The sequence below is a fragment of the Zosterops lateralis genome (genome assembly GCF_965231275.1).
Source record: "Zosterops lateralis genome assembly, chromosome: 3".
Taxonomy (NCBI): domain Eukaryota; kingdom Metazoa; phylum Chordata; class Aves; order Passeriformes; family Zosteropidae; genus Zosterops; species Zosterops lateralis.
Window position 1 is genome coordinate 110634145 of NC_139764.1, and position 7481 is coordinate 110641625.

General features: G+C 44.4%; 1 long non-coding RNA gene across 1 annotated transcript; it reads right to left on the reverse strand.

Annotated features, from left to right (window-relative positions):
- On the reverse strand, positions 1-1645 carry LOC310907682. The gene is made up of 4 exons (XR_014589689.1): positions 1561-1645; positions 1138-1225; positions 642-768; positions 1-156 (listed from the first exon to the last, which is right to left on the reverse strand). It is a non-coding gene; the product is annotated as an uncharacterized lncRNA (long non-coding RNA).
- Between the last annotated feature and the right edge of the window lie 5836 nt (positions 1646-7481).

Consider the following 7481-nt stretch of genomic DNA (forward strand, 5'->3'; position numbering starts at 1 on the left):
AGGAGCAGCTGCCACTGCTGCTGTCAGCCCAGCTGGGCACGGCACAGGCAGCCAGGGGAGGGGACACCAGGGCATGGGGACATCAGGACATGGGTGCAGGAGCCAGAAGCGAGGGCCATGAGCTGCTTGCTAATTTCAGGGTCTCAACCCCAGATTCTGCAGAAAAAAAAGGAAAGAATCACATCAGCTGGTGTAAGTTTCCCTGCCACTGTGTCCCTGTGCCCTGCAATGCCCAGGCTGTGGTGCAGCAGAGTCAGGCTCAGGGGAGGTGAGGTGCAGTCCTTAGTGCAGACAGGCTGGACCTGGGCTATCTCAGTGCTGGCAGCCCTGGCTCCAGGGCTGTGCAGATGCAGCAAGACCTGGATCATGTCGTGGGTGCTGCCCAAGGCCAGGGAATGTTTCCCTCTTTGGTGGCTTTGATGAGAACTCTCCAGAGCCTGAGTGAGGTCCTGAGGTCTGGAGGAGAGTGGGGAGGCCCTGGCTGACCTGGAGCTGCTGCAGCCCCACTTGGAGCAGCTCCAAGCTCCTTCCCTTCCCTCCCATCAGCTCTGTCTTGGAACCTGAAGGGTGCTGACCCCTTAGCTCAGGGAGCCTTTAAAGCCTTCTGGCATGACAGCAGCTTTTGAAATTCCAAAACTTACTTTTTGCAGCAAAAGAAAAACCTGGAACATTTTCCACTGATGACATAGGGGAAGGAGCAATTCAAGAATCCACAGAACCCCTTTTCTTTCTCACATTGTTTCTTATTTGTTGGACCCAAGGATGATCCTGCACAAAAAGGGAAAGAGGTCAAAGTGAATGTGGTATAACTGTATAAAATGGATCTGGTTCCAGAGGAACCAGTGCTGGCTCTGAGGTCCAGTCTTGATTGGGAAATGAGCACCAAACCCAACATTTTAAACTCTTCTGTCAGAGTTCGTTTCTTCTCCAGCAACGTGTGTATGTGGGGAAAGACAGGGCAAGACCAGCATGAGCTACAGGAGCTGCTGTGCTGGATCCTCAGCTGCCCTGACCTCCCTCACAGCAAGTCCCTCCCAAATGTTGTAAATACCTGAGGATTGTGGTTGCTTAGCAGGACCTGGAAAACCCCAGTGGTTGGGGTTCACATCTCAGCCGTGTCCCCTGTGTCCCTCTCACCTGCAGCACTGTGGACCAAGAGGAGGAACAAGGGGAAGAGCAGGTAGAGGATCTTCATGGCTGCTGCCTGTCCTGGGTCTTCACAGGGCTGCAGAGGGGACACACCAAGAACCAAAGCCCAGTCAAGGATTTAGGGGAATCTTTGTGCCTGGAGAGGCCAAGCTACATGAACTCTTATCCAGTGCAGTCCATCCCCCCAGCCAGCCCAAAACTTTCTACCTAAACACCCTGCAAAATCCCCTCTGCTTTCCTGAAGTCAGTAAAGTCTTCCCAGCTCACTTGGGAGTGTCTCTTCCTAATTCCAGATTATTCCCAGGATTCCTAACAAACCCACTCCCCACCCTTGTGCAGCGCTGACCCAAGAAGAAACAAGAGGGCAGGGAAGTGTCTTGGTGGGCTGGAAATGTCTCCCCAGTGACCTACCTGAGGAAGGTGTTGGTTCAGAGCACAGCAAAGCAGAAATGGTCTGTAACAAACCAGCCAGGAACCACTTGAGTGACGTGGCCAGATTGGGGTGTGTCCCTGTGCCCCAAACACGCTGGTTTTGTCCTGTTTCCAGGGGGTGGGACAGGCCCCAATTGCTGCTGCTGGCACAAGTGGCCTGGGCCAAGGCCAGAGTGGCCCATGTGTGTGGGGGTGCTGGGGCTGGCCCTGGTCCCTCCCTGCTGCAGGGGCAGAGGCTGAGGGGCCTGGTGGGGCTGTTGCAATCAATGTCACCGTTGTCCCTATGCAACACCTCTTGTGACACCCGTGGCACAACGGGCTGTGGGGCCAGAGGGGAAATCTTTGGGATGGGCACAGGAGCTGATGGGTGCGGGGACAGGCACCACGCTAGTCCTGGGGGAACTGAGTCCTTCTTTCACAGATTCATCCTGGACTGGTTTGGGTTGGAAGGGACCTCAAAATTCATCTCATTCCACCCCCTGCCATGGGCAGGGACACTTTCCACTATCCCAAGTTGCTCCAAGCCCTGACTAACCTGGCCTTGAACACTTCCAGTGATGGTGTAGCCACAGCTCCACACAGTAGCCAAAGCTGAGGGCCTTACCATGCTCAGAAACAAGAATTTCTTCCTAATTTCCAGTATAAGCCTGTCCTCTGTCAGTTTAAAGACATTCTCCCTTTTCCTGTCACTCCAGGCTCTGGCCCAAAGTCCTTCTCCAGCTCCTTTGGATCTCCTTGACGCACAGGATGGGGTCTCCAAGGTCTCTCCAACCTTCTCTCTTCTCCAGGCTGGACACACCCAGATAACTCGATTTCTGTGGTTTATGCTTTGGCAGGTATGAGTCTGCTTTTTGAGTAAGGCAGAAATGAAAAATCCTTCTGACCCTTCTACTCCTTAACTCCATCACTGGGCAGAGTTTTGCTGCCAAGCCATCAACCTGAGGCAAATCTGAAATATTTTGTTAATGATGTCTATGGGTTTTACCTACACTTCTGAGGGCTAGCCTGGCTGAAATGTGGCTCTATTAATTAGTGAGACGGCATGATCAAGTGTGCCTTGAAAAATCAAAAACGTTTTTAATAAAAAAGGAAAAATAATACAAAAAAACAAAACCAAAGCTGAGCACAGTTCATAGATAAGTCTCCTACTTGCTACACCACCTTGAAGAGCCTGGAGTTTCTTTGTTCTCTCTCTTTAGTACTTAACAGATTAGGTGGGCTTTTTGGCCCTTGGCCCAATGAGATGAATAACAGACTTTGAGTTACATTCTTGGAGTCCAATCCACACTTCTGTACTGGCTCCAAGCCAATTACAATGAGAAACTCACAGAACTTTCCACTTAACTCTTTAAAATGTCTGAAGGTAATCTGAGACTCTTTCCCTATTTGGAAGCACCTGCTGGAGATGTAAGGATTGCATCATCACAGATGTTTTGGAGAAAGACAGTTGCAGGATAGAGGCAACTTCAGAGAAAGTGAGAGGTGGATGAAGTTATACCATGAAATAGGATGGAAGCAAATGCCAATAAACAACAGCCTGGCATCTCTATCAAGAGCTTCATACTCAGCTGGAAATTTGAAATTGCCCAGGGTGGCATCCTTGGATAGTGAAATCTTTTTCAGTACAACCAGAGCCACTCAATATGAGCACATATTTTCATGGATCATGATCATGGAGGCATTTTCCAGTGAGGGTGAGGTCAGCCATGGCAGAGGACAACCATTCTAACCTCACGTTGTGTCCAGGTGGGTGGAGAGCAGAAGACCCCCAGTTCTCTCCCTGCAGGGCTACCCAGGTTACCCATTTGATCCATGGGTCCCCTTTGTGATGTCACCTTGAGGGGCACCTGGACAACTCCCCTGGGGGATCTGTTTTCCTCTAAGGCTCCCAAAGGTCTCCTGGAGGTGTCCCCAAGGGATCCTCCCAAGCACATGTGAGGTCAAGGGAGTCCCTCCCTGCCCTGTGGTGGGATGGGGTGTGGAGCAGCACAGCCCCCAGCAGGGCCTCTGGCAAGGAGGGTCACAGTGGGCCCAGTGGGGAATGAGGGGTTTTAACCATTCCTGTTTTCCCAAGACAAGATCTCTGCATAATAAGAAATAAGGGATTTTGGCATCTGAACTCATTCCCTCAAAGGGAAGCTGAGTTCTTTTAGCCAGCCTTTCTCTTGGCACTGTAGGTTGAGGTGTGTGTAGACCTGGAGAGATGTATGGCGTGGAAAAACTCAAATTAAGGAGCAGTTTGCAGCATAAATTGTTGCCCTCTGGGGTTTGTGTGTCAAACCCCAGGCAGGATCATGACCAAATTTCAGTGCATGTTTCAGTGACCAATGCTAAGCAACAACAATTTATTTAGAAGGAGGGAAAGCAATACAGAACACATTTGGATTTACTCTACATCATAAAGCCTTTTGCATTGGCAATGAGAGGAGTGTGAGGCTTTGCAGCAGGATCCAGTGGGTTTAGGAGTAAGGAGATCCCAAGCAAATTTGTAGCCTTAGAAGAAATTTTCATTGATCTTCAATGTATGGCTCATCAACATTTCCCACATTCCATGGACTGCAAAAAGGAAAAAAAAAATCAGATTTTCTTTCTGCTTGTATACCCTCCCTACTCACTTTCAGCCCATGTTTTTTTTTTTCCTCATGGACACAAATTCTTCCCAAAATAGTTCATGTCATTTGTAGTCATGTTGGGACAGCTCTATGTAATCATACCTGTGAGTAAGGAGAGTGTTTCGCTATTGTTTCAGGAAAAGCAGAGAATTAAAGTGATATCCCTAGATTCTGGGGTGGGTGCATTCATTTCTCAGCAAAAATATAAGGCTGTTTTTCATGTGTTTATTTAATTTTGCAAATTTTACAGCAGAAACCTCACCCTGTGCCTGATAGCATTGTCCAAATGCTTCTTGGACAACATGTAACACTTGAGTCAACACAGAACACTTGACTGTCCTCATGGCATAATTGCTTTTTTTCCCCCCTTATACCACATTTAAATATTCAGGAACACCTCGGGGTTTAGGAGACAGGCAAAATATTTAATATCTCTCTGCTCATCCTGCAGATGAGCCACGGAGGACTCCAAACTCACTGTTTGCAGCAGGAGCGGAACCCAAAGCATTTTCCAACTTTAATCAGGTGGAAGGGACATCCTCCAAAGTGACAGCTCCCTCCTTTACAGAAAAACATTTCCCTCCGGGGCGAAGACAAACCTGCAGGAAGAACAAAAAATTTCTTCCCCCTTGCTCTGCAGGGCAGGGAATTGCAGTAGAAGAGTTTCTCATTCCTGGAGCTGTCTTTGTTCACCAACATCCCACCTTGGATGTTTCTAAAGGTGAGGTTACAAAGCAGGTCTAGCACCAGCACTGGAGCTGATTGATTCATTCCTGACTGGCTTCTAGCAGTTTGAAACAGAATCAGTTAAAATGTGTTGGGAATTTTTCTCCAGGTGCACAAAACATCCCTTTCTAACATCTCTTTCCCATCTTACCTGGAGAAACCTGGAGCGCCACGAAGAGGAGAGAAAAAAGCAGGTAAAGGATCTTCATGGCTGAGGATTTGCTGTGGCACTGCTGGGAAAAGGACCAAGAAGGATGTAAGATAGACAGACCCTGGGATCTGCAGTCTCCTGAACTACACAAACTCTGTGTTTATAAAAATTACATTTATTTTAATTTTTTCTTCAAGCTTTCAAAAATAATCAGTAAAATCCATAGGGAATCCTGACTATTGTGTGGGACAAAATGTTTCCAGGACATTGTGATCCTTAAGTTACTTTAATAATTTGGTTGCTTAGATTTCTTTCTCATTTTGCAGATTTTCCTTAGCCAGAACAGAATCATGGAATCTCAGAATGGGATGGGTTTGGATTGGAAGGAACCTTGAAACTCATTTTGTTGCAGCCCCCAGGGCTGAGACACCTTCTACTAGAGCAGGTTATTCAAAGTCCCATCCAACCTGGCCTTGAATACTTCCATAACTTTTTAGCTAAAGGATTTTGTGTACAAAATAAACAACATAAAGCAATTTTAGGTGATAATACTGTAAAAATAACAAACTTCAGGACAAAAAACTAATTTTGTAATGTTTAAATTTATCAAGAGATCAATTTGCTCAACATCTCCAGTCTTGGTCTACCAGCAGCAGTTTTAGAATGGAAATGTACAATCAAAACAATTCCCATTTGAAAAGAAAATTTTAAAAGCAAACATATGATACCCTCATTGGAAGAGTTGAAACTAATATTAGGATTAGCTTTAAAAGGCAAGATAGCCTAGAAGGGTGCTTATGGATAAAGAAGGGGCAGTTAATGTTTCATATCCTGGCATTAGGACTGTTCTGACCTGTCACAAATGATGGTCTCTCAAGCAAGGAATGGAAATGAGATTGTGCAGAAATGTCTTGTTGCTGAGAACAGAATTGAGAGAGGGTGACCCAAAACTCTTTCAAAATTACTATTAGAAATTTCCACAATTTGCTATATATTTGAAACTATCAGGCAAAATAAGGAGACAAAGTAAATAATTCTGAAAATGAAATAAGGGGGTTAACCTAGAGACATAAAAAAAATACAATCTATAAAATATGTATTATATATTATATTAAAATATATAAATACATGTATATAATTTTATAGTTATTATGCATTATGCAAATATTGTATAGCTATTTATAATATGTTGATATTTAAAGGCTATCTATTTAATAGAAATATATAGATATGGACATGTAGATTTCCACTGAGAGGTCACCAATTTCTTTGGACCACAGACCTCTCTAAAGTAATCTGAACCAATCAAATATTTATTTTTCCTTGGACTTAGGAAACAGAGAATTTTTATTAAAGCATTCTAGGTATTAGCATATATTTGAACTACTTATTCAACATGTCCAATCTTCCCAAATCTTAGGTTAGTTACATAGAAATTAAAATTAATAATGCAGAGGTTTGGGTTTTTTGGGTTTTTTTGGAGTTGGATTTTTCAGGAAAAAACAAAAGCTGACATTGAAAGAAAAGAACTGAGACATTACCAGGTATCAGGTGAGCCCAGAAGCCAAACAAGTCTTACTCGTGGTCCCTTCCCTCCCGAGGACTTTGGCTCTGGGACTGGGATACTCTTTTGTAAGGTGAGTCCCAGGAGAGGCTGACAAGTCCTTTCTCTTCCCAACCATTCATTGAACCAATCCAAAATTTGCTCTTTTTTTCCCAGGTGCATCTAATCCAATCAGAAATCACCTTTTTAATTTCCCAATGATAGAACAGGGTTTCCTTCTGAGCCCATTTAAGCTTTTTTCCTGGAAAATTCCACGTTTTTCTTGCAATACCTCTTGTGACACTCCAGTTTGTGTAAGATACGTTAACCCACCATGGTATGTGTCAAACATCTTGGGACATAGGTTGAACTGTCCCTGCTTAGGAGCAACTTAAAACTTTGCAATACAACTCATCTGTGTGTTCCCTGCAATACCAGTTAGTTTTCTGTTCCATCAATACAGAATCTAAGAACACAGAAAGGATATATTAAACTAAAACAAATGTCCATTGGCTTCCTGTACCTTATTTTGGTGCATTTTGTTTTGTTCAGGTGTTGTAATATTGGACACACAATGGACGAGGTAAATAGCAGAAAGTTAGGCAGGAAAGTTTTATTTTAATATTTTTGACTTAATTTCTATACACTTTTTACAGAAGGCAAAAGATTGGCTACACAGGTTTCCACCTCTTTGACCTCGTAGGTGAACATCACTATTAATCATATTTCTCCTCCCAGAGGAGAAGTATGTAGACAAAGTAGATAATTCTAAATATATACATAGTTTACCTGAAGCTATGTGAGAATCTCCACTACAAAATTTCAAACACTCACAAGGCAAGAAAACTGAGGAGGACACTCAGGAACC